Source organism: Ovis canadensis, chromosome 2 (assembly GCF_042477335.2).
Source record: "Ovis canadensis isolate MfBH-ARS-UI-01 breed Bighorn chromosome 2, ARS-UI_OviCan_v2, whole genome shotgun sequence".
NCBI classification, from domain to species: Eukaryota; Metazoa; Chordata; class Mammalia; order Artiodactyla; family Bovidae; genus Ovis; species Ovis canadensis.
Window position 1 is genome coordinate 91,387,280 of NC_091246.1, and position 27,843 is coordinate 91,415,122.

Below are 27,843 nucleotides of genomic sequence, written 5' to 3' on the forward strand. Positions count from 1 at the left end.
TAATGGACAACTTCACTGACTTCCAAACTGTAAAGGGAGAAACCAGGGAGAAACATGAACCTAATGAGAGGATGAAATGAATTATTAGAAAAGTTTTTCAGAGGAAGAACATTCATTGCAGCCATTTCGATCTTTCTTTCTTTCTGTACTTGACAGTGAGAGTACCACAGAAGCCTTAATGAAAACAAAACGAGATTGACTCAGGATAAACCAGGTTATGCTATGTTAACAAACAACCTCAAAATCTCGGTGCCTTAAAGAGTACTCACTCACTCATGACATATGCCCATCAATGGCCACATTCTATGATACTTTCTCCATCTATCCAGCATCTGTTTGTACCCCCTATGTCTTCATTCTAGGCACAAGGGCCATTTTTTAGCTTCATGTAGAAACTACCTCAGGAGAAACCCCTGCACACAGAAGTTCTTTGATTGACTGATTTTGTTTGAGGCTTTAAATGCTTCCTTGGAAGACTGGTTACCCCCAGTGCCTTTTTCCCCTTGGTTTTGGGCCACTCTGCAGTTGGGACAGTCTAATTTGTGCTTCTTTGGCTCTGAGAGCCCCCTCCAAAATTCTCCTCCCACTTCTATCATGGGCTTTGGAGGCAGATGAGTAGGCTTGGTCACTTTCTAGTTGTGTGGCATTGTACAATGTCTTAACCTCTCTCAGCTTTAGTTTCCTTGTTTGAACAGGGCTATTGTTCATTATTTGAACAGGGAAAAGTGGCTGAATTTGAGAAAAAGCCAGGAGATAATATTAGTAGCAGTTGTTGATGACTTGGGTGAGGCAGAGGCAAGAGGCAAGGATGTCTACCAGGTTTCTGCCTTGCCAAATGGGTGGTGATGCATTTTGGTGAGGAGGAGATAAGAGAAGCAATTTGTGTGTGTGTGTGTGTGTGTGTGTGTGTGTGTGTGTGTGTGACAGAGACAGAGATCAATTTCAACATAAGGATTTGAGATATTCTCTAGATGTATAAGTTGAAATGTTGAGTTTAAGCTTTAATGATACATAGGCGTGTGACCTGGACTGATAATAGAGGTTTCAAAGTCCTTTGCATAAAGAAGATAATTGAAACTGTAGAAGTAGGTGAGAGATACTTCTCAAAATGAGCAGACAAGAGAGCTCAGGGTGAGCCCTAAGGATTTCTTTATTTAAGAAATAAATAAATACTCTATAGAGAGTAGAGGATTCTTCCCTCAAAAGTTAGCTTTTATGTCACCATATCCCCTCCTTTTCCTCTTCTGTCTCTAGACATCTTTTTTCGGGGGAGGGCAGTGAAGAAAAAGATTATAGCCTCAATAGAGATGTATAGGATAGTAGGGAGGAAATTTAATCAAGTGAAAAGATTGAGATGAATATTAAGGATTTAAGATCAGAGACCATATGTTTATTATGACAATAATCTGAATGGCTTAACATTTTACTTAGGAGTGTTCAACCTTCTAGGTACCAAGATGGCATTGATCCTGTGTTGGGAATTTGCTAGGTAAATGCAGTATAAGAAGAGACATCTATCTGAAGGTGCTGGTGGTGAGTAGTTCATATAGCCAACTACTTAGTGTCCTTTTAGGGGAATGCTCATGGACTCTGATGAAATGAAGACCCAGGAGCCGGAGGACTCAATGAATTGAGGCCAAGAAACAGCAGATTGAAGGTACTAGGTGGATTGCTCCCAAAGACACTGACGTTTTCTAGAAAAATGGCAGAAGTTGGGTTTGAGGGGAGGAGTGTTCTGTCTTAAAGCATGTGACCAGAGGTCAGTAGATGATAGAAACATGTAAGTGTACATAGTAGGATTGTCAGATGTCAAAGATGCCAGGATGGAGCTGTGGTGGTTCTAAAGTGGCATTAATGGGTTAATAAATTGTCACCCCTATCCTTAGTGCTATGGTAGGTGAAATGTACAGTTTAATGTGGGGAGATGCTGTGTTTATTGGTTCTTTTTCTTTTACATAAAGGATGAAGATTCCAAAGGGTTTAGTGGTTTGAGGAGAGAAGCCAGAGAGAAGAGGTACAGAGCATGCAAGGGGTTAAGAACAGGGGAGGGAAACTGACTTCCTTTTGGCATATGAGGATTATAGGGACGGAAGCCTTAATTGGAATTAACTGACCACAGACATTCCAAAGGTGGAATTAGTCATAACAAAGATGTCGGGTCTGAGGTGGGGTCTGGCGCAGTCATGTGTGGGTGAACTCACTGTGTGGGGACTGGGGTCATCAAGCATCTGAACATGGACCCCCTTCTGTGTGCAGGATGGGGGACCCGGCCTCTTTTCCCTGGGGTGGTCTCAAGATGCACTGAGTGGCCACATGCAAGGTAGTTGTCATTTCACATCTCATTTCCAGCCTCACAATAAACCTGTATCCCTGGAGTTGTGAAGATTCAACACAATAATTTGCGGGAAAGCGCTTTAACAACTATAATCACAATAAGTTTGCTGAGTTTTAGTGTTCCCCACACCTTTGATGTATTTCTCTCTATGTTTTTCCATGTAACTGTAACATACTCCTTAAGATAATGACTTCCCTCTAATAAGGACAAAGCCAAGATACTTTATTTACAGTGTTAGCCTGGCACCTGGGCTGATTCTCTGCAGTGTTTATGTAGTCTTGATGTGGACTGGCATCTTTCCCTGGACCTTTGAGTATCTTCCTCGGCAGCTTCTCATGCCCAGATGCACCATCACTGAGTCTTTTTATTACAAAGCCCAGACTCTCCTCTAGGCCACCCACCAAGTTCTTTGCTCCAGCCTGAAGGGTGCCTACAGCTCCAGGCTCATTTGTAGAACAGAGCTGACTGAAACACCCTAAGCAAGGGGATGCCAATCTAGTCTCGTTTTCCGGGTACTCCTTGGTGATTTGATAGAAAGGCTCCACAGGAAAGTGGTGCTAGATTCTGAGAACTGCAGGTTTACAATGTTCAATGTCTTCCAGACTTTCTTGGAGAGAGGCAGATATGATCCTAGCCAAGAAAAAGTCCTTCCCTTATTAAACCCCCTATCTCCCTTTGAAATTTAACTGAGACTGTACTTGACTTTTTAGACGTTAAATTTTCTTGGAAGGGGAAAGAAGCTCGTGTGGTTGCATAGGCTTTATTTTTTTTAGGCAAGGGGATGTTAATTCCCAAGTAATTTGTTAGCTTTGTTCTATCATCACTTTTCTGTCCAGTGCAGTATAACACACTTGGTCAACTATTAAGAGGTGTACAAATTGTTTTTAGTAAAATGTGAGTCAGTCTTGGGAGAAAAAACTAAGCTATATGTTTACAACAGTTTGCAACATTCCAGAGAATTGAATAGAAGGAGAAGATACTTTTTTCTTCAGCATCTGTTTGTACTCTGTCCCTTTATACTGGGCAAAAGGGCCATTTTATTGACCTGCCATTTTATTGAAACTGCCTTAGGAGTACACCCTGTGTGCAGAAGTTCTCTACACTGTCACTGACTTTTTTTTTTTTTTTTAGGCTTTAAATGCTTCCCTGGAAGGCTGATAAATCCTACTGCCATCTTTCTCTGACGAGTGAGTGTTAATCTTTCAGTCGTGTCCAACTCTTTGCGACCCCATGGACTGTAGCCTGACAGGCTCCTCTGTCCATGGAATTCTCCTGGTAAGAATACTGCAGTGGGTAGTCATTCCCTTCTCCAGGGGATTTTCCCAAACCAGGGATCAAATCCAGGTTTCCTGCAGCATTCTTATTTATATATATTTTTTTGTATCCTATCACTCTAGGCTCCATGAGGTATACCCATCAATGCATAGGGAAGAGATGACTCTCTCTTTTTTTTTTTTACAGTTGCCTCTGCAGAGCCATCTTCTGGAAGAAAACCCCAATTGCCAAGGATAAACACATTTTTGATCATCTTCCTTTTTTTGTAAGTTTGTGGAAATTTAATATGTGAGCATTCTTTGCATAGTTTTATGGGCTCTAACATTCAGATGGAGACTAGTATTATTTTTTTACTGTAAGAAGAAAATCTGTACTGTATCTTCTGTTTAGGAGATGGGACTTAATCATTGTCATCTTTTGTACTTAGTGGTTCTGCCAAGGCAGTGTGGTCAGAATGAGGGTGGAATTTCAAATAAAAGAAACTTGGGAGAACATGAGCTTGGTTGAGTCATATAGGCAACTATCTCAGCTTCCTCACCTAACAGAGCACTAAAATGTGTTACTGCAATTACAGAGTGCTGATTCAAAGGGAAAATGAAAAAGGATAAATGCACAAATGTAAACAGCTATGCATCTTGGGAGGATGTGGAGAGCTGAGATATGAAGGAAGGATAAAGCATCTCTTTTAAAGCATACAGCCCACAGCAGTAAGCACAGTGCTGGCCCCATAGGAATGGTTCTGTAATATTTGTTGATTGAGCTCTTTTTAAAAATAATACTGTAGCATACAAAGCAAAGAGTCTCCAAATGTCTTTATAAAGTGTAAGAAACAGGCTTTAACATTTCCATATTCAGTTACAAAACACAAATCTGAATTCAGAGTATTTTTTGGGTTGCAGGTGAAGAAGGTAAAAGGAATCAATGAAATTTGAAAATGTTCAAAGCCTATTTCCCCCCTCACCTTCCAATTCTTCTTTCTCTCATTTTCCTCTTCTTATTTCAGGAATCCAACAAATTTTCTTTTGGTTCATCAACCTCTTGTATTTTGACTCAAACAAGGCAACTATAATTCACTGAGCAGGAATCATGATTTATTGGGCTTTGTAGCCCCCATGCACATCATAGTCTAGTGCCTGGTACATAAGAGGGAATTTAAATATAGTGGAATGTTAGTTTGGTTTTTATTTTCTCTTCCTTTCCCAGATATTCCCCTTTTTGCATTTGTATAAACATAAAAAGAACACTTTGTTCATTTCCCCCAAATTTGATAAGACTACTCCACACTCCCAATTTCTTGTTCACATCTGTGAACATGACAGAAAGGATCCTGGCCACTGAGGACTTTACATGCCTCAACCAAAGGAGGCAGCATTGAACTCTAGGGAAGGAAAAGCTCTAGACATGAGGAGGTATGACTGAGTCCAAGAGATCTTGAGAAGTATTCCTGGAGAACTTGCGAGTTGAAGGAAAACAAGGTTGACTAGATGAAACTGGGGAACCAGAATGTCAGTGAGAGAAGTGTACTCCAGGCAGACAGGACAGTCTGTCCCAAGCCTGGATTTGAGAGAGTGCATGAATCATTCAAGAAACCCGAGAAGTGGACTTTCTACAGCAGGAGCATGAGGGTGTAACTCTTTCTCAGTGCTGTAGTGGGTGGTCTCTAAGTGGATTTGCAATGACAATAACATCAGTATGGCAATACCATGTGAACTCTTCCGGTAAACATACATGCTTTCTGACCTCGTTTGTTGGCTTGTTTTTCCAAGTCATGTTCAGTGAGTTAAGTAAATGAAACCTCATCGAGCTTAGATAATATTTCCCACCAAGTTCCTTAAATTCCAAAGCTGGCAATAAACTGATGGTAAACCTCATAATTGAGGTCTAAGAAGTAATAGCCACACCCAAGTCGATAATGCAACCCATTAGGCGGAGCTTTTCCTGGGCTACAGTGAGTCCTGCAAATTATGCCAGGGACCCGGGCCTTGGTCTCCCCTGCTAGTTGCTGTAGATGTCATCATTCCTGTAACTGAAAACAAGAGGAATGGCTTGCCTTCCTCTTTGAACATTATCTTTCCTTTCCTAGGTTTTAAAAAATTCAATTCTTCCTGTATAAAAATGATGAAGTGGAATATAGGTATGGCACATAGAGTGAATACCCTGCACCCAGATCCCTGTCCTGCAGCTCCCTACAGCAAGGTTTTGCACCCTAGAGTCCTCTGGCATAATAACCTCTGGCTATGGAGGGTGAGTAGGAATATTATCAGTTAACAGATTCCCAAAACACAGAGACATTTTTTCTCAAATTAAACACAGTAGCTGAGCAATATTGATAGGAAACACAAATTGTACACTCAACAAACTTCATTAAAAGTATTCTCCAGGACTTTCTTCGTGGTCCAGTGGTTGAGAGTCTGCCTGCCAATGCAGGGGACGTGGGTTTGATCCCTGGTCCAGGAGGATTCCACATGGTGCAGAGCAGCTAAGCCTGTGCACCATAACTACTGAGCATGTGCGCCACAACTATTGAAGCCTGTGCGCTCTAGGGCCCTTGCTCTGCAACAAAAGAAGCCACTGCAATGAGATGCCAGCCCACTGCAACAAGAGTAGCCCCCGCTTGCTGCAACTAGAGAAAGCCTGCACAACAGCAAAGACCCAGCACAATTGGAAAAAAAGTAAATAAATAAAATAATTTAAAAAGTATTCTTCAGTATATGCATCAAAGAACTCCTAGGACAATGAATGTAACACTGAGATACATTATATAACTGTATGGGTATTAGGGAGCACATTTTCTAGTGCTCAGATGCCTCAGATTTAGTGATGGAATCTCATTCATTATGTGAAAACCAAATAAACATTTATCCTACAAATGATTAGAAAGCAGGATTAACTCTACTTTATGAACATATTAGACTGTAAAATCATTTGTTATTGATAGAGAGTTAGATTGAAGTGTGGGAGGCAGATGCATTATTTTAAATTGTATTGTAGGTGACAGAATGAGAGTCAGTAATGTTCTAGTTCAAAGGAACCAGATTTTATCGATTCATCAAAATTTATCAAATGATTGTTATGTTTTGGGAACTGTATTTGGCCCTGAGCACATAAAGATAAGGCATGCTCGCTCATCTCCAAATGGCAGTGGAAATACTCCTTGGAGAACCTGTTGTTCAGTTGTGTCTGATTCTTTTGTGACCCCATGAACTGCAGCCTGCCAGGCTCCTCTGTCCACGGGACTTCCCAGGCAAGAATACTGGAGTGGGTGCCATTTCCTTCTGCAAGGGATCTTCCCAACCCAGGGATTGAATCTGTGTCTCCTGCATTGCAGGCAGATTCTTTACCCCTGAGCTACCGAGGAAGCCCCGTTAGAGAAGACATATACATAGATGAATACTATACAATATGGTATATATTCCAGTATAGGTAGGTAGGAAGGCCAAAGTACAACTGAGTGATCAGTTTCACTTGAGGGGAGTATTATAATCAGGGAAGATTTCAGAGGAAAAACGATGTTTTGTTCAGTGAGTAAGCATTTTGCAGACAGATAAGGAAGAAGGGCATCCCAGGTAGAGGGAAGAGTGTATGAAAAGGCAAAGACATTTGACAATAAACTACATGGAGGAAACTACAATTAGGAGGAGCTGAAGTGTGGGGCACACCATGAAGCACCAGTCACATCAAGGACATGGCAGTAGAAAGTAACAAATTCCTTCCTTTGTGGGGGTACAGAGAGGTCCTTAGATCCTCCAGACAGTTCCTACATCCTGATGCTCTAAGTAAGACTTTAGTAGGATCTCACAGATCCAGAAATCAGAGCAAATGCCAGGGACCTTAAAGGCATTTTGTCCAACATAGTTGTTGATTTTGCCTGACTCAGAGGACTTGTGGAGGATATAGGCCTAGAGTTTCTGGTAGCCATTTTATGACACATGGAGCCTGAAAGCAGAGCAATACAAAGGAGCAAAGTAGACAGATAGGAGAACATTAGGTCCTGGCAACATGATTCCACCCCTGGATTAAGACTCACCTGAAACATGTCTGCTCCTGGACACAAACCAGTTTGAAGTTTTTGCTTAAGTTAGTTTTTTTTTTTTTTTCTGTTTTGGTCAGTTGTTACCTAATGAACCTGGCATCTTCATTTTATAGTTCAGGAGACTAACCCATGATGGCAAAGTCACTTGTTGTTAAGGGCCTCATTAAAAATTGAAACTTGAACTCAGGTCTCTTCACTTAGGTCGGAATTAGGAATACCCAGCATTTAAAAACTGTCTGCATGTGAGGGTCTCAATATGCATATACTTAGAAATCTTTTTTGCAGTAACCTCATATTTGAGAGTGTGACCGAGTTTATTTAAAAATGCATTTCTACATAACTGGTTTAGAGGAAGCATTCAACCAAGACGCTGACATTGTTGGTTCATGGCTCACTTTTGCCACTAATTACCTTTGTGACCTTGGGCTTATCTCTCTGGGCCTTAGTGGTTCATGAGACGTAATTATCTCTAAATCTTCTTTCATTTCTATGATTCTAAGCATAAATACACCCAATTTTCAATTATCCATGTTACATATGGCTCTATTCTCTGGGGAAAGCTTCCTTCTGAACAGTTTTGATATCACTGGGTTTAGCTTCACAGATACTAATTAGGGGATAGGTGTTGCAAAAGAGAATAATTATTTCTAAGCAGTATTGCTTACGTACTTTTGTATTCTCATATGCAATCTGATATTGTTAGCAGCTTCAGAGTACTAAAGAATGCCTTCTAATCCAGGAAATGTGTGATTCCAGATAGGAGTGGTATTAGACAGAGGAAAGACCTATCACTGTGCATCAGTTGGAAAGGTGATGCCACAGTGTTCAGCAGTCAGAAGGAGGAACAGACAGAGTCCCAAGAAGCACAGGCAGATTGGGAACCACACATGTCTACAAAAGCACAGTCTTGCCCACACAGAATGGGTTTTTTTTCACCAGTAGTCTTCTGCAGATCTGCACCACAGTGATCACTGTGGATAACTGTCTTTTCAGAGTAGTTGCCTGTGAAGTTAACAACAACTTGCTAATATTTTTCTTTACAAGATATCATGAACACTTAATGCTTGATGAATTCTTTCGGATAATTTTTGTGTAATATAATGATTCATTTGATTCACCAAAGTAATTTTCCAGCTTATATAAAGATCAACTTCAGTCAGTTTCTTTGCCTATCCCCATTTTAACAATTCCATTGGCTGGAAGATGACCCTGGAGTTCTGTGACCTCATTGAGGAGTCTTAGGGAGGGACAAAGATGCCGGCTGGGTCTGTAGTTTACTAGAGCCAGATTCCATTTCTTGTCTAATTCTTGCCTGTCTGGCCATGCACACACAACTTGAGCTCTCTAATCCTCAGTTTTGTCATCAGTCAAATGGGAATAATGATATTTCTCTCAAAAGACTGCCCAACACAGTGATCATTTACAGCATAGTCTGGATGTTATTAGGTAATTATTAGTGAGGTTTTCTTGGGACTATGTTCAAGTGACACATTAGGTTCCAAAGAGGAAAAACAGCAGAAGCATGAGACAGTCTAATTTTCAAGGTAGATACACAGTATGAAGATGCACCATAGTTTGATAAGTTCGTTTGACCAAAAGACAAACTGGTAGAATTTGTCCTAGTTAATTACTACCTTGCTTTGTTATTTTGGGAAAAGTATTTAGGCAGGTTCTTTACCATCTGAGCTACCAGAGAAGCCCATTTTACTTTTATAGATTTTTACTTATTCATAGTTATACTGAGAATATTATTGCTATCTTGTTTCATAGAAACTGAAAGAAGATAATGAATATGAAAGTCTCTGAGACTAGAAAATGTAAATGTGAAAGTGCATGCTATTATTAGGTACAATTAACATTAAAAGTTAATAATATTACAGGTCATTCATTTTTTTGCATAGTAAAAATAGTTATATTTATGTGTTGGCCCTACTGTTTATTAAAATATTATTTGCTCTGCTTATTAATTTCTGTTAGACTAATATTGCCTTCATACTTTATAAAGGGTCCTAGAAAGGCAATATTGTCATATATTTCAAGCAAAAGAGTAAAAAGGGAATAGCTATACATGTTAAACATAGCAATTGTTAATGTGTGTTTTTTTCTACCAAGAAAATAATCCTTTTCTTCTAAAGAGCCATTAAGTTTTAGAACAATATTTCCACTACTCAAAAAGATTGTGTGGAACATGTGTTAAATCATAAAACATTTCCCTCTGCAAAATATTTCTAAGAGCATTATGTGCATCTAGGCTAGGAAAGTATGCAAAAATCCCCTAGCATTTTCGTGTCAAGCCACGTGTATTTAATATACACCACCTCAAAGAGGAACGTTATCACCCTAGCACTGTGTAGTAAGAAGAAAACAGATTTCTAAGAATATATGGGTGTAATTTTCTGTTAACTGAAAGTGATTGACAGTTCGTGGAAATCTGCCTTCAAAATAACCTCTGCAGCACCTTAGTTTTATAAGCTGTGAAGGAAACTGCTTGTTTCTTACCCATTTAGCTATCAGAAGCTGGTTTTTTTTTTTTGCCATCCTAATTGCCTAAATCCCTACGGATATATCATGTAAAATTCATGTTTATTTAGTTTTTTAAATACAATTGTTTTTTTCCCCATTTGAGAGTTGGCTGAAATAAGATCATGTACAGAAAACTACATGTAGTCTAGATCTAAAGTCATTATATGTACCTGGGGGATTGTAATAAAGTTTGAGGTCCTAGAATTTTAAGGTGATTTTTCTGAAGGGAGAAGCTTTATTCCATTTCACATGCATGGATACAGAACAACTAAATTGTGCTGGTAAAACTGTAACCCCCAAATGAAAAAGGGGAACTTGGAAGAAAAAGTCAAGCTGAATTTATTTTATCTGCAGAACTTGGTTTAAGGGAGATTATGAAACTATCACCAAAAAAAAAAAAAGGATTTGATAGAGGAGGAAGTGAAGCACTTGAGAAGCTTGCCTGGTCACTTTGGGATGCATAGTACACTCTAAACTTCAGACTACATCTACCTGCTTCTTTCTGCCTCCCAGCTAAACTCTTTCTCCATGCCAACACTCACAGGGTGCTGCTTACCCAGATGCCACTGCTGGGAGCTACAGCCTGGGGGTAGACTGCATTGGAGAATGAGTTTCTTGGGACCATTTTGCTTTTCTTGGACTTTACTGGGTTCCTGCACTTCCCTATGCCCCATCCTGTCCTCAGCTCTGAGTTCAGAAAAAGGATCTTCATACTTATGGATCTTGGTTCAGAGAAAGTCTTTGTTCTGAAAAAGCTGATATCCTAAGCCAAATTAGTTTTCTGTGGAATTTTCATGAGCGCATATCCATAAGTCAGACTTCCATCTGTTCTGCCACGACGTTCTAGACCGTTATTCCTCTGTGCAATGGGTGTACCACTGGTGGTGGAAGAGAAAAATTTAGGCGGTAATGGATAAATGTTTAATTGCTATATACTATCAATGCGTATAAATATATTAGTTTTCCATTTATGACAGTGATGTAAAGTTCCTTCCTTAAATACATCTAAATGAAAAATATGAGTTATTTAAAGATGTTTATTAATAAGATCTCAGGTATGGTAAAAAATATGAAATTGGCATGTAGCTACTTGAGGTTAGGGAAGCACCGTCATATACTCTAGGCTATCTCCTTACTTACTCCTAGGACCATAAACTAGTCAGAGTCTCTCAAAAGTCAGGATGTCCTTGGCATGTTGGCCTTTACCTTAAGAATGTCAGGAGATGATGAGGAAATATACCTCAGGAGATTCTAGGAGATCTTTGACATAGAGAATGGTGATAAATATGAAAGAAGGAGTCACAAGGTACAACAGGGGTAGAGGAAAGGACATTGACATTTAGCAGTTGGGATATTGGAAATGTTTACTGAAAGAAGAAATCTTTACTGGGATGAGCAGGAGTTAGCCAGGTGGAGAAGAAAGGAATGAGGTAGTCTAAGCTTATTTCTTAAGCCACAGCTCCCAGTGGTGAGCTTTTGGGCTTTGTCTGGGGGAGATGGGAAGAATTGAGCTATCTGTAACTTCATTCCTATTATTCAAGTGTATGTACAGCTTGATTTTTACTGATTCTCCTGCAGAGGATGGAACAGGGTGGTGATCTCCTCTATGACCAGTCTCACCCAAGGGGTGACAAGGAAATAGCAAAAGAGGTGAATCATCTAAGGGATCACCACTCACCTGAAATTAAGGAGCAGGAATGAGAAGGGATTTCTCCTTATATTTAATACATTCCAGAAATGTCTCATTTCATTGTCTGAGAGTGTCTCGCAGCAAGGAAACTATGCATTCCTAAGGGACTCGACTCAAACCTCTGCAATACTTGGAGGGGTGATGGAGGAACAAATTTTGGCAAGCAGGCTCTTCTCAGTGGGGTTTGCATCTTTCCTTATGAAGTCAGGCATGTTTGATAGAAAAGTCAATCACTGGCAGCCTTAGCTTGGAGAGAGAGGTTTGAGTTCCTTTTCAAACTTTTTCAGAATGACACAGAACAGGAGTGTCTAATAGAAATATAATGTGAGCTGCATAGATCATTATAAGTTTTTAATAAACACATCATAAAAGTAAAAAGAAAGAAGTGAAATTAATCTTAATAATATATTTTAACTCAATGTATATCTAAAATGTTTTAGAATAAAAACATATAAAATACTGAAATATTTTGTATTTCTTTCCATGTAAATATTTGATATCTGGGGCATATTTTCCACATACAGCCCACATCAATTAGGATGCTAAATTGTCATTGAAAATAATATTTAGATCTCATAATGTTGAAAAACTAAATTTATGTATCTAAAATGTCTTAAAGTTTTCTCAAAACTGAGTTAAATATTAGTTTAAATAAAATAATTATTGTTTTTCAATTAAGTTAAAAGAAAATAAAATTTCAGTGCCTCAGTTCCACTATCCATGTGTCAGGTACACAGCTGCACATGAGGCTAGCGGCAACTCTATCTGGATGACAGGGTAGAAGAAAAATCAAAATAAACTTTTTGGGTCATGTTTCATTCCTTTTCTTCTGTAATGACTACCAAAGCAGGAATTTCTTAGCAAGCTGGGTAATGAAAGTACCTTAGACAAAGGTTCAGAAAACCTTGCTCTAGACCAAGCTCCATTGTTGATCATGCTCTCCTGTAATTTGAGGAGAATGACAGCTGCTTCTCTGCCTTGTTGGGTTTTGCAAAAGATGCTCTGAAGATCCAGAGAAGTCCTAAGTGACAAATTTATGGGGCCTGAATGGTCTTCAGATGTCTTAACAGATGGTTCTCAAAAGCTTGTCCACAGGCCAAATGATTTTCTTCCATATTTTTGAGCTTCTTTTTCATCCAAACTTTTCTTAAACAAATTGACCAACTCTAATTCCTTCAACAATTCCCCCTTACCCTCCCCAGGTCGCTATGTTAATTTCGCTATCATGGTTCTTCTCAAGTGAGCGTGTTCTTGTGTTTGTCTCTATGTTTCTTAATTGCACTATCTTGAACTGAATGCACTTAAGATAAGATGTGACAAGTGTAAGGTTGAGTAGGGCAGCCTCTAGCTTTTGTACTTGCTTGCTTTTCAATTTTTTTCTTTTTTGGTAGCCGCAGACATTTGACTCATATCAAGCTTATCAGTAACTGAAGCCCCTGTTTACCCTCTTCCTGTACTTGTTTGATTAGTTTTATTGCACTTTCTGAAATGCCTCCTTTTTTTTTTTTGAAAACAAAACAAAACAAAACAAACCCCTCCCTAGAAACCCCAACAGTTGGTCTTCTCTCTACACTATCGATACCTTTTCTTACCCATCTTGGGCTTCCCATGTGGCTCAGCTGGTAAAGAATCCACCTGCAATGTGGGAGACCTGGGTTTGATCCCTGGGTTGGGAAGATCCCCCGGAGAAGGAAAAGGCTACCCACTCCAGTATTCTGGTCTGGAGAATTCCATGGACTGTATAGGCCATGGGGTCGCAAAGAGTTGGACACGACTGAGCGACTTTCAGTCACTTTACCCATGTAAAGTTTTAAGCCATATTGTGATCAATTTAAAAAAATATTTTTAATTGGAAGGTAACTGCTTTACAATGTTGTGTTGGTTTCTGCTGTACAACGAGAAACAGTCATATTTTCTCCCTCCTACCCTCTAGATTGTTACAGAATGCCAGACTGGGCTCCTTTTAACAGTGGGTGTAAAGTGGCTTGAGAAATCTTAGTGAAATGCCTCTCAAACTTTAGTGAACACACATCTATACTGGGGATTATGTTAAATGCTAATGCTGATTCAGGAGATCTGGGGTAGGTTCAAGACTTTACATTTCTAACAAACTCCCATGGATCACGTTTTGTACTATAAAATCTTTTAGGATCTCTGAAGGGTTTTCTTTCTCCCATATTTTCTTCATTATCTGATGAATGTGCATTTTCTTACTGTTAACCAGCTCTGAGATCCTTTACAATCTTAGCTGGGGCTTATGTGTGCAGCATTTTGAGATTCTCAGTTTCTTAAGGGAAGAAGCCATCTATACTCTTCTTCTGGGTTTTCTCATAGTCTGATAACATGAAGTGTTAATAAATGGTGCTGATTTATACTGAGTTTGTTTGGCTCTCTGGTGAGAGCTGGACAAGGCCACAGTCATGCAAAACTTACTGAGGAGGCAGGGGTAACTAACACCAAAGTGGCTGTCAGTCTCTGCAGAGTATTTTTCCAATTCGCTTTATGGCATTTTTGATTTCCTCAGTCTTAACTCATTTCATTAAAATTAAAAAGAAATAAACGCAAAACATCAATATCAGAGATTCTTTATTTTCATTTGTGTGGGGAAGAGAGGAAGGCTGAAAGAAGATGTGAAGTTTGCTGTAGATGAGGAAACAATTTGTGGAAAAGTGAATTTACTGGGTTAGAAGGTTCTGAGTTCCTCAGCGCTGTTTATACTCTCAGATGTAGACTCAAAGTGAGGTAAAAAGTGGGTGGGTTTTTTTTTTTTTTCCTGCAGAATGGAAATTTGCCCCAGGTTTTCTTTTCTTTCCATTTTTTTCCCCTCCTTTATCATCTATAGATCTACATTTCCCCTGATGCCCCTGTCCTTCCTGCACTGTTACAGCTTCTTTTTCTCAATCTCCTCGGATTCATCTAGCCGTGCACTGCACTTGTCACACTTCTTTGAAAATCTACTGTGTGTCAAAGTGTCTTTCTAGTAATACAGATAGCCTTCACTCACTACCTTTGTTGTGGTTTCTGTAGAGTCATATAGAGCAACATTGCTTTATGGAAATGAATTTGAATCTTCAAGGGTGTGGAAAATCACATGTGTTTCACCCTTACGTGTCTGAAAGGTGCCACTGGAGTATTTTTTTGCTCTCTACTAAATCTCAGAGGGGTGCTGAGTTAAGTACCTGCCAAAGGCATGGGTTGGTAAGGAGACTCAGTTAGGCTCTGTGCACTCAAATGCAGCCAGCTGGGTTTGTGTATGAAAGGACTGGGTTTTCCCCAGGCTGCTGGTAATGATGCAAGAACAGACTTTCCCCTCCCTGGCTTCCTGGAGTAAAATGGCTGCCAACATATTTGGAACGGAACTTGCAAATGTACCAATCGCTGGAAGACAGTAACAAGGATCCTTTGACAGTTTTGTGTTCACTGTGATCACCTGGCATCCACTTCCTTCTCAGGGAAGGGTTCTGGAATATCATTAGCTGATGCAAGCTTGTGACATGGCTTGTGGCATGACATTTGCTCAGGATGCACTGTTGGCATGGGGCAGGGGGCAGTCCTATTTGGGCTGGGACTCCCTCAGGAACACGAGGTTACAGTTCTCGTGGAGCCCATCAGGCAGCAGAGAGAAACCAGACACAATGGGGAATGTTTAACAATTAAAACCAGCCCTTGCTTGTGTGGTCCTGTGTTTCAACACATCATTCTAATAAAATGGACAGCTGGGAGGAAGAATGGATTTCTGGTAGGTTATGAAGCCAAAAACCTGTTGAACATTCTTTATAAGGTAGTGGAGAAAATGTCAAAAGCCTTAAAATTTCAGGGAAGTTACTTAACAGCTCTGATTACCACAGGCCACCAGGCTGTTGGGTCATGGGATCATGGGTGCATAATGAAGAAAATAAGAGGTGGGCTGAGTTAGACTCAGAAACAATTTCAAAATGTACTAGGACTTTCTAGGAGACTAGTTCTTTTTATTTTTTAAAAAATAAAGCTTTTTTTTTTTGCATTGAGAAATAACTATGCTCATTAAAAATACTATAAGATGTCACTTATGAAAAATAAACAGTATGATTTCTGCTTCTACCACCCATTCATAATGTGGTGTATTCTTTCAGAGTTATCCTCTATGCTTTGCACAAAAACATAATTATGTCCATATGGTAGATACAATTTTGACTCCTTTTGAAATTTTAGCTTATCAAAGTCTATTTTCTGTTGTTTCAAAGTTGGCAGGCACAATTTGTCATGTGAGTTTTAATGACTGCTTTTGTAAGTTTGAGCCAAAAATTACTTATTCATTCCTATGATGTTAGGCTTTTTTTTGGTATTATAACTACTGAGGCCTCATGTCTTGACTATTTTGAATTAATTCCTCAAAATTAATTCTTAGGGAGGTTATTTACTTTTCTGTGATGGGCAGAGTCTAGTGGATTTATCATAGAATTCTTGTGTGATTTAAGAGCATAGTGTTGTCTAGGTCAGTGTCTACAACTATATTGTCCACCTAGTGGCACTTGAATCACCCAGGTCACTCTCTGCTCCAGCCTCACTTACAACCAGCGGGCTCAGACCTGTCTGGCTGGACTAAGAGGAAGGGATTCTGGGGATGAAAGAAACAGGAACTAATTGCTCTTCTGAGTGAAGTATGCAAATTGATTGAAGAGAGCCCCTGGGACATGTGCTCAGTGAGCTGAAATCCCTGCTTTAAGTGCACTTAACAGTTAGTCTTTTGCGGGGGAATTGAGTTGGGGGGAACTGGGGGGGGGGAGTGGGTTTGTTCAGCAGCCATGTAATCTTGGGCAAGTCTCTTAACCCCCTGAGACTCAGTTTTTCCATCTGGTACCTAACCTCTTGAAGGGTTGATGAAGCAATTAGAGGAAATGTTTGTAAAAGAATTAACATAGCACCTGGTCTAAAATGAAAACTTAATAAAAGTTAGCAAGCATCATCATCGTGATAGTTGTTGCTGTGTCTTGCTAATCTCTTTTCTCAAGGGCTTCACTCTGCCTCCCTAGTCCTTCAAATATCCCCAGGCACAGTTTCTGGAATTGGGATGTTTCACTCCCTGATAAAGAATATTGGCATGCTTTCAAACTGTGATGCTGGAGAAGACTCTTGAGAACCCCTTGGACAGCAAGGAGATCAAACCAGAAAATTCTAAAGGAAATCAATCCTGAATATTCATTGGAAGGACTGATGCTGAAGCTGAAGCTGAAGCTCTGATACTTTGGCCACCTGATGCAAACAGCAGACTCATTGGAAAAGACCCTGATGCTGGGAAAGATTGAAGGCAGGAGGAGAAGGGTGCAACAGAGGAGAAATGGTTGGATGGCATCACCAACTCAATGAACATGAGTTTGGGCAAACTACAGGAGATGATGAAGGACAGGAGCCTGGGGTGCGAAGAGTCTGACATAACTGAGTGACTCAACAACAGTAACAAAGCTGATCTGACCACCAAACTAGCCCACCTCCAGAAAATGAACTCTCTCCAGACTGTTTCCCTTTATTTCTGCCTGAGCTTACCTGAGCTTCTACTTTTCTTTTCTTCTGTCTGAGCTTAAGCTTTAGGTATTGCTTAAGGCAAGAACACTCAGAACTTTATGTTTAGAGAGGAGAGTATAATTATGTACTGTATGCCCTTTATCTGTGGTAAATTGGGCCTATACAAGACATATAGAGAATTGTGTTTATTAGCTTATTTAGTGTCAAGGCACCTTCTGGTTAGGTGGTAGTTGGGTAAGTCAGACCTGGGCAGTGGATGAACCAAATCACACAAATTCCCACTTGGCTGAGTTGTATAGTCTGTGCAGGCCTCAGGTATGAGTCCTGGGAAGAAATGTGGAAGAACAAATGCCACATCAGAGGAGGCTTCATGACTGGTGATTACTAGAGGTCCAGGCAAGTGAAGTGACTTGAAAATTGCTCAGTTGTGTCCGACTCTTTGCGACCCCATGGCCTATACAGTCCATGGAATTCTCCAGGCCAGAATACTGGAGTGGGTAGCCTTTCCCTTCTCCAGGGAATCTTTGCGACCCAGAAATCAATCCGGGGTCTCCTGCATTGCAGGCAGATTCTTTAACAACTTGAACTATCAGGGAAGCCCAGAGGTCCAGGTAGGAGAAAGGCAATTGGGATGAAGAAAGCCTAACTTGGGATTTATTCGCTGAAAAGGAAACTAGGAGCCAGAGGAAAAAATGAAACAGAAATTACATAGATTTGTGCCATAATAGCAAAAAGAATTATATTAGCTAAATAATTCTAATAGCTTGCTATCTTCCAGTCCCTGTATCTATATTAAGAGATTTATAAATTTCATCCATCCAAATCTCATATAATAGTTATTAGTATTATCTTCATTTTCCTGATGAGAAAATTGAACCTTAGAGAGATGAACTAATTTGCTCAAGGTTATAGACATGTAATTAGCAAAGCAGGGATTTGAATTTAGATGTGTTTTCCTCTAAAGCTTAGGTTCACATAGATCTGGCAGCACTGGAAAGATAGATGAAGTGGGATGGTGGCTGGGAAACTAGATGCAGAGTGACCACCAATTCAGTGACTTCTGGATTCAAGAGAGAGATGAGGGGCTTCCCTGGGGGCTCCATGGTGAAAAAAAAAAAAATCTGCCTACCAATGCAGGAAACATGGGTTTGATCCCTGATCCAGAAAGATCCTACATGCCACGGAGCAACTAAGCCCAGGTGCCACAACTACTGAGTCTGTGTTCTAGAGTCTGGGAGCTGCAACTGCTGAGCCTCTGTGCCCTAGAGCCCATGCTCCACTTAAGAGAGTAGCCCGCACTCGCCACAACGAGAGGAAAGCTCCTACAGCAATGAAGACAGCATAGCCAAAAATAAAAAAATAATACATAGAATTATGTTTAAAAAGAGAGACATGAGGGTATAGAGTAAAGGAGCTGCCGCAGGAATGGAGATGAAGATACATATACATAATCTCGTAAGACTGTGTGCTACAACAGTGGCTTCCAACTCTTGAAGAGTATCAGTTCTTTGTGGAAGTTCAGCATATTTATTTTTGAAAGTAGATTCCCACAGTATATATACCTCAGTTCAGTTCAGTTCAGTTCAGTCGCTCAGTCGTGTCCGACTCTTTGCGACCCCATGAGTCGCAGCACACCAGGCCTCCCTGTCCATCACCAACTCCCGGAGTTCACTCAGATTCACGTCCATTGAGTCAGTGATGCCATCCAGCCATCTCATCCTCTGTCGTCCCCTTCTCCTCCTGCCCCCAATCCCTCCCAGCATCAGAGTCTTTTCCAATGAGTCAGCTCTTCGCATGAGGTGGCCAAAGTATTGGAGCTTCAGCTTTAGCATCATTCCTTCCAAAGAAATCCCAGGGCTGATCTCCTTCAGAATGGACTGGTTGGATCTCCTTGCAGTCCAAGGGACTCTCAAGAGTCTTCTACAACACCACAGGTCAAAAGCATCAATTCTTCAGCACTTAGCCTTCTTCACAGTCCAACTCTCACATCCATACATGACCACAGGAAAAACCATAGCCTTGACTAGACAGACCTTAGTCGGCAAAGTAACATCTCTGCTTTTGAATATACTATCTAGGTTGGTCATAACTTTTCTTCCAAGGAGTAAGCATCTTTTAATTTCATGGCTGCAATCACCATCTGCAGTGATTTTGGAGCCCCCCAAAATAAAGTCTGACACTGTTTCCACTGTTTCCCCATCTATTTCCCATGAAGTGATGGGACGGGATGCCATGATCTTCGTTTTCTGAATGTTGAGCTTTAAGCCAACTTTTTCACTCTCCTCTTTCACTTTCATCAAGAGGCTTTCTAGCTCCTCTTCACTTTCTGCCATAAGGGTGGTGTCATCTGCATATCTGAGGTTATTGATATTTCTCCCGGCTATCTTGCTTCCAGCTTGTGTTTCTTCCAGTCCAGCATTTCTCATGAGGTACTCTGCATAGAAGTTAAATAAGCAGGGTGACAATATACAGCCTTGACATACTCCTTTTCCTATTTGGAACCAGTCTGTTGTTCCATGTTGTCAGGTTGCTTCCTGACCTGCATACAGATTTCTCAAGAGGCAGGTAGGTGGTCTGGTATTCCCATCTCTTTCAGAATTTTCCAGTGTCTGGTGATCCACATAGTCAAAGGCTTTGGCATAGTCAATAAAGCAGAAATAGATATTTTTCTGGGACTCTTGCTTTTTCCATGATCCAGTGGATGTTGGCAATTTGATCCCTGGTTCCTCTGCCTTTTCTAAAACCAGCTTGAACATCAGGGAGTTCACGGTTCACATATTGCTGAAGCCTGGCTTGGAGAATTTTGAGCATTACTTTACTAGCATGTGAGATGAGTGCAATTGTGCAGTAGTTTGAGCATTCTTTGGCATTACCTTTCTTTGGAATTGGAATGAAAACTGACCTTTTCCAGTCCTGTGGCCACTGCTAAGTTTTCCAAATTTGTTGGCATATTGAGTGCAGCACCTTCACAGCATCATCTTTCAGGATTTGAAACAGCTCAACTGGAATTCCATCACCTCCACTAGCTTTGTTCATAGTGATGCTTTCTAAGGCCCACTTGACTTCACATTCCAAGATGTCTGGCTCTAGATTAGTGATCACATCATCATGATTATCTGGGTCATGAAGATCTTTTTTGTATAGTTCTTCTGTGTATTCTTGCCACCTCTTCTTAATATCTTCTGCTTCTGTTAGGTCCGTACCATTTCTGTCCTTTATTGTGCCCATCTTTGCATGAAATGTTCCCTTGGTATCTCTAATTTTCTTGAAGTGGTCTCTAGTCTTTCCCATTCTGTTGTTTGCCTCTATTTCTTTGCATTGATCACTGAAGAAGGCTTTCTTATCTCTTCTTGCTATTTTTTGGAACTCTGCATTCAGATGCTTGTATCTTTCCTTTTATCCTTTGCTTTTCGCCTCTCTTCTTTTCACAACTATTTGTAAGGCCTCCTCAGACAGCCATTTTGCTTTTTTGCATTTCTTTTCCATGGGGATGGTCTTCATCCCTGTCTCCTGTTAGAACCTCTGGGGCAGGACTTGATATTTTCCCAAAGTACCCTAGTTCTGAAGCTCTGCCAGGTTTAAGAAGCAGAGTTCTACTGCCCTTGATTCAGATGTTTAGGGTGGAACATGAGAGATGGAGGATTCTAGGACGACATTCAAATTTCTAAATTTTGTGACTGAGTAAATTACGGGCACACTCCACCGGGCTAGGAAATAACAATGGTTTTGAAGGGTAAGATGCTGAGTTCAGTTCTGGACATGTTGAGATGTAGTAGACCTGTGGGGAGCTGGATATCAGAGTCTAAAGCTTGCAGGAGAGGTCAAGGCTGCGAATTTAGATACGGGGATCGTTGGTATTCGGAGGGTGGTTGCTGTATATCTCCAAATACCAATGACCCCATATTTGGAACATTTGGAGAATTCCATGGGCTGTATAGTCCATGGGGTTGCAAAGAGTTGGAGACGACTGAGGGCCTTTCACTTTCTGCTGTATATCTTACATGGAATTTTCAAAATATCCAAGCCTCCAATTTTTTTCTCAATAATCAAATGGTCACTCTACATGTTAAGTACATTCACTTCCTGACCTGTGACTGAGTCTATTGCTTTTTAAATCTAAATAGCCACTTTTTAGCTCCTTCAGAGTCACTCACTATTATGAGTACTCATTTGCATCATCTCATTGGATTCAAACTAACGATTTGCTAAAGTAAAATTTATTATCCCTATATTTTAGATGAAGAGATTTAGGGAAGTTGTGTAACTTGCCTAAAGTAATACAGAATCAAATAGTTGAGTCAGAATTTGAACCTAAGATTCTTTCTGACTCCAGCTTCAGAGCTTTCTAGCTATTTCACAATAGAGCTGCTCCTAAGTCAAGCAGACAATATTCACAGTACCTTTATTTTTACAGGCTAACTCCAAATTATGTTTAAATACAGAAAAATACATTTAGAAAAAATGAGTTCAATGCTTTTGAGACACAACCATATTTAGTAAAATGAGTTTATGTGTACTTTCCTGGGGTCAGTAGCATTAAACTGATCCAAGTACCTTTTGACCTTTGCCCAGTAGCCTGTAGGGTAGTTTCCTTTGTCTGTGCACTCAGAGAAAGGGGGTAGGGAGGGGTATGGCATTGATTTTTCTGGCTCAGGAAATTCTTTTGCATGGATTGATCTTCCAGGATTTTTCCAACTTGCTTTGGGTTATATATCCAACTTTGGGCTATAAATGAAACTAAATGGGCTCTTGGTACACCCAAATTGAAACTATGTCTCAGCACTAACATTGTTTTTCTTTAGATTTGGCTAGATACAGATATCTGCCACATTGTTTCGGTAGCACTGATAAGTATGAGAAAGTGAAAGTAAAAGTGAAGTCGGTTAGTTGCCTCTGACTGTTTGCGACCCCTGGTAGCCCACCAGGCTCCTCCATCCGTGGGATTCTCCAGGCAAGAATACTGGAGTGGGTTGCCATTTCCTTTCCAGAGGATCTTCCTGACCCAGGGATCGAACCCAGGCCTCCCGCATTGCAGGCAGATACTTTAACCTCTGAGCAACCAGGGAAGCCCAAGTATGAGAAGACCTGGTCAAAAATATGCAGGCCATTATGAAGACTGGCAGGTTAGATTCGATACACTGAAAGAAATTACATTCTTTTCTGCAAGATGAATCATACAGCTGAAACTATGTGGTATCATCTGGGCCAACAACCATAATAATAATATTTACCCTCCAAGTGACAGATATCAAAGATAACAGCTACACCCAGATGACAACTCAGGGAACAATAGCCCAGCTTTTTGGAATGAGAACAGAATAAATGCTAATTGAGCAATATTCTTTCCAGGGGGATCTCAGCTATGGCAACACTATTAGAGATTTAATAGTCCCCAATACACTCCGGTTACTAAAATTCAAGATAAAAGTAAATTCTACCAGTATATAAAATATGGAAATATTTGGATGATGATTAAGGAGAGAATGTCTGTCAGTTAATTAAGAGTTGGATAGCTAGAATTTGCCCTCAGATGCACAGAAGTATAAAGTAAGGGAAATGTCACCCAGCTGTGAAAAGGCAAGCTTACCAATAAGGTTGTTTTCACCAACCCCACCCAGCCAAGTGCATTCCTATTGCCCAGGTGTGCCTGTTTATCCCCAGGTCCCAGCCACACCTACTCCCTGTTCTGGCCCCACACCAAGGAACACATAAAAAGCCCCTCCTTTGAGATCGTAGAATGTCTCGGGGTCACTATTGAATCTCCACCTACTTCCCCTTTTCCATCATGTCTAGACATGTATCCCAACCTCTCTTCTATTCCACGGCTTGGCACATAGTAGGGGTTAAATATCTGTTTGTCACCTAGATTTGGGTTTTGACTCTTGCTTTTCTATTCCTTCACATCTCAGCCTGTACCTTGGATCTCATTTCATAACCTCTTAATTTTGTTCTTTGGTATTTGGTTGCACAGACCCTCAGGAGGCAGGTTAGTTCAATGGAAAGAAGACAGGATTTAGAGTCAGAAAAGCCCAAGTTCAAATCTTGGTTCCATACTTACCAGTTCTGTAAACTCGAAGAAATCACTCCCTTACTTTGGCCCTGCATTACCATGTGTAAAACAGATAGCCAGTGGGAATTTGCTATGTGACTCAGGGAGCTCAGACTGGTGCTCTGTGACAACCTAGAGGGGTGGGATGAGGTGGGAGGTGGGAGGGAGGTTCAAGAGGGAGGGGACGTATGTATACCTATGGCTGATTTATGTTAATGTATGGCAGAAACCAACACAATATTGTAAAGCAATTACCCTCCAATTAAAGATAAATTTAAAAAATGACTGTATTATGGAGTAATTGTTTGGATGAAAACAGAATAAATACAAAGAACTTGGGACCCTTTATGTGCTCAATCAATATGTCAATATTTGTTGAATGGCCATTTCCTGTCGCATGTCTCAGTCCAGATCCAGCTTCAGTCATTTATTTGATTCCATTCATTCTGGAGTGGGGAATAAAGCCAAGAATTATGCTTAGACTGCATTTATAACACTAGTAACTCAACTGAGATGAGTTGGAGGCTATCAGAACATCTCATTTGCTGGAGCTAAAGTTATCTGTCAGGACCGGATTAAAACATGGACAAGGCCTCTGCACAGGCAAGATAAAGATGCCCCTTCACATACTCCACGTGTAAGTTAAAGTGTAAAAAAAAATCTAATGAAGTTCAATGTTCTCATTTTCCCTCCAGGATTTCTACTCTGCAGCTTTAAAGAATATTGTATTCTTAAAAGTAATAACAATCACAGCCACTTTAAAAATTGGCCCGGCATTGCCCTTCAGGTCTTTCCTGCTCACAATAGCTGAGGCGGGTGGAATAAAGGAGGATTTTCAACCAACCAGTGTGTTTTAAATCCTTGAGATACAATTTTTTGAGAGTTTACTCTATTTGGACTCTTAAAAACAAAACAAAACTGTTAGCTTCCATTTTCTGTGTGTATCTTGTCCGTTTGGCCCAGGTTTCTATTACTTGTGACACTGAAATAAGAGTTTTCTCCAACGTTAATCCTTAGACTTTCTGCATGTCCTAACTTGTTCCAGTCTTGTGTTAATGCAAGCTCATGGCAAGCAATGTGGACTGAAATTCAACAGCCATAACCCTCCTACTTCCTTGCCAAGAGAATCCCAACACTGTTCAGTTACTAAGCCCATAATCTTTTTTTTTTTTTTTCCAGATAGTGGAGTGCAGTTTATTACACTGGTGGGCCCCAGGCAGAGTCTCCTCTTACCTAAGAACCCTGACCAGCTTTTGTGAAAACCTTATATACTCCATGAAATCCCATCATCTTTATTGGTCCCTCCTTGGCCTCAGTGGATGAGTGAGCATTAGGTTAAGGCAATCCTGATGTAATTCCTTTTCTTCCTGGTAATGTTTGATTTTATACAGGTGTAATCTTGCTTAAGAAATGTGGAGGCAAATAAGGGAACTTTTGGGTTTCTTCTGCTCTGGAAAGGGACAAAAGGTTCATACTTTTCTGAATCTGGTTATTGTTGGATGAGAGCTGGTGCCATCCAGCTCTCCTGAGACGAGAAAACAAATACAAGGACAAAACTGACATGCTGAGAACGGCAGAAGAAACGATGGCGAGGACCTGGACCCCTGATGTCACTGAGTCACTGACTGAATCTGTGCTGAATCTATGCTGGAACCGTTAGGAATTAGTTCTTATCAAGATACTTTTAGTTATGTTTCCTATTGCTGTTGTTTAGTCACTAAGTTGTGTCTGACTCTTTTGCGACCCCACGGACTGTACTCTTCTGTCCCTGGGATTCCCCAGGCAAGAATATTGGAGTGGGGTGCTGTTTCCTTCTGCAGGAGTTCTTCCCAATGCAGGGATCAAATCCGTGTCTCTTGCATTAGCAGGTAGATTCTTTACCACTGAGCCGCCTGGGAAACCCTGCATGTTTTCTATTATAAGCATTTAAAAGCATCCTAAGTAATTAATATTAAAGCCATCTCTCATAAAAATACTTTTTTTTTTCAGGAAAGCTTATTAGAAATTGCTATTGCTGGTTATAAGACATCCTAAACAGACCGAATTTTCTAAAAGATTGTTAATCTCTGTAAAAATAAAAGGCATGACTTGATTAGCAATTGTTTAGTCTGGTGCTCCTCAAACTGCTATTATTTACATCCCAATCTTATGATTTTATCATATCCTTGTGTCATCTGTACTAATAAAAACATTTTTAAGTTGTTCATTTTAAGTTGTTCTTTTTAATAGTGTACTTATTTAAAAAGTAAACGTTCTTATTAACTAAAAATTGAAAACCGGGATTATTTGCCTTAAATAGAATAAAAAAAGAAATACCAAAAAAAAAAAAAAATACCATGAGCTAAGTAATGTTATTAAATTCTTGTCAGATGTAGTTTCCAGTGAAGACTGAGCTGGAGGCCTGCTATTTCTGTTGAAAGGAGACACTAGGGAGTGTTACTGAAGTGGTAAAATAATCCCCATGCCAACTGGTACTATGCTCCTGCTGTAACTGGAAGCACTGAAAGAGTATGTCAAGGGAGACATCCATGACTAGCTGAGTTTATCTAAATGTCAAGCTGGTGCCATCTAAAATCATCTGATATTCCACCAGTGCTCTGATTGCCCCTAAAACTGACTTGGCAAACAGCCCTCTCAAGGGCCTGGCACCCTGAGCAATACCTCCTGTGGAGATGCTCACATTAACCTTGAGGAGAGGAAAAAAGGCCTAATAATCAGCCTTTGATTGTTGTGATTATAAAAGGACATAGGAAGTCAATGTTACAATGTTGTATCATACTTTATACTAAAGCAAAGACAAGTAATCATTGATTATTTTCTCTATGTCTGTTGTTTTTTACTTTTTGGAGTTAGTTGACCCATTGAGAATTTTTGGAAAATTGTGGTTCTTCTACCCAGGAAAATGCAAAACATGGTTTTCTGAATATGCCTATGAATGAGTAAGAGTAGGAGGATAATTTAAATGCACTAAACTAGGGACTTATTCTCCTTTAAACATCTACTTTGAACAGAACTAGGTTATACTGATATTGCCTTCCAGGAGGCTTTAAGAGACAAGGCCAGGTTCTACAAAAAAGAGTATTAGCCAACTCTATATAGTCATCCTTCTGAAATTTGGAATGCCACTGAATGTACCCAGTAAAATTATTCCTGGGCAAGCAGACTCCCAGGCCTGGGTGGAGTTCACAAGAGTTACTTCGGTAAAATAAACAAAAAATGACAGGAACTTTGGATTGCTTTTGTCTGAACTTGAGTGTCTGGATAGATCAGCAAAAGCTGCAAACCACACACCTGCTTGTCAAAGCAAAGAGAAACCCAGCAGGCACCTGTTTCTTACACCGTCAGCTGTGCAAGGCTCTCACAGGATTCTAATTTATGATGGCCCCTCAGTCCTTAAAAATACTCTCTCCTCTTTTTTCCAGCCAAATAGCTTTACCTTTAAAAGACATAGAATGAGACTGGTTGTTTGTCAGTTGTTTCATTTGCTATTATTTTCTCCCATTCAGAAGGCTGTCTTTTCACCTTGCTTATATTTTCCTTTGTTGTGCAGAAGCTTTTAATTTTAATTAGATCCCATTTGTTTACTTTTGCTTTTATTTCCAGAATTCTTGGAGGTGGATCATAGAGGATCCTGCTGTGATTTATGTTGGAGAGTGTTTTGCCTATGTTCTCCTCTAGGAGTTTTATAGTTTCCCAGCAATCCCACTGCTGGGCATACACACCGAGGAAACCAGAATTGAAAGAGACACATGTACCCCAATGTGCATCGCAGCACTGTTTATAATAGCCAGGACATGGAAACAACCTAGATGTCCATCAGCAGACGAATGGATAAGAAAGCTGTGGTACATATTCACAATGGAGTATTACTCAGCCGTTAAAAAGAATACATTTGAATCAGTTCTGATGAGATGGATGAAACTGGAGCCAATTATACAGAGTGAAGTAAGCCAGAAAGAAAAACACCAATACAGTATACTAACACATATATATGGAATTTAGAAAGATGGCAATGATGACCCTGTATGCAAGACAGCAAAAAAGACACAGGTGTGTATAGCGGACTTTTGGACTCAGAGGGAGAGGGAGAGGGTGGGATGATTTGGGAGAATGGCATTGAAACATGTATACTATCATGTAAGAATCGAATCACCAGTCTATGTCCAACACAGGATACAGCATGCTTGGGGCTGGTGCATGGGGATGACCCAGAGGGATGTTGTGGGGAGGGAGGTGGAAGGGGGGTTCATGTTTGGGATCGCATGTACACCCATGGTGGATTCATGTTAATGTATGGCAAAACCAATACAGTATTGTAAAGTAAAATAAAGTAAAAATTAAAATTAAAAAAATATATATATAAAAATAAAAGGCATAGAATGAGTAGCAAGATGAAAAAGACCATTTTAACCTCTAATTTCAAAAGATAATATTAA

General features: G+C 40.1%; 1 long non-coding RNA gene across 3 annotated transcripts; it reads left to right on the forward strand.

Moving 5' to 3' along the window:
- Positions 1-128: 128 nt before the first annotated feature.
- Positions 129-27,759, forward strand: LOC138432679 (uncharacterized). Of its 3 annotated transcripts, XR_011253940.1 has the most exons (7): positions 129-1,489; positions 1,574-1,657; positions 1,962-2,014; positions 2,257-2,320; positions 3,467-3,522; positions 3,797-3,875; positions 24,587-25,613. It is a non-coding gene; the product is annotated as an uncharacterized lncRNA (long non-coding RNA). The 3 variants fall into 3 exon arrangements; XR_011253942.1 differs by lacking the exon at positions 1,574-1,657 and having other exon boundaries at positions 661-1,533; XR_011253941.1 differs by lacking the exons at positions 129-1,489; positions 24,587-25,613 and adding an exon at positions 27,011-27,759 and having other exon boundaries at positions 1,571-1,657.
- Positions 27,760-27,843: the final 84 nt, after the last annotated feature.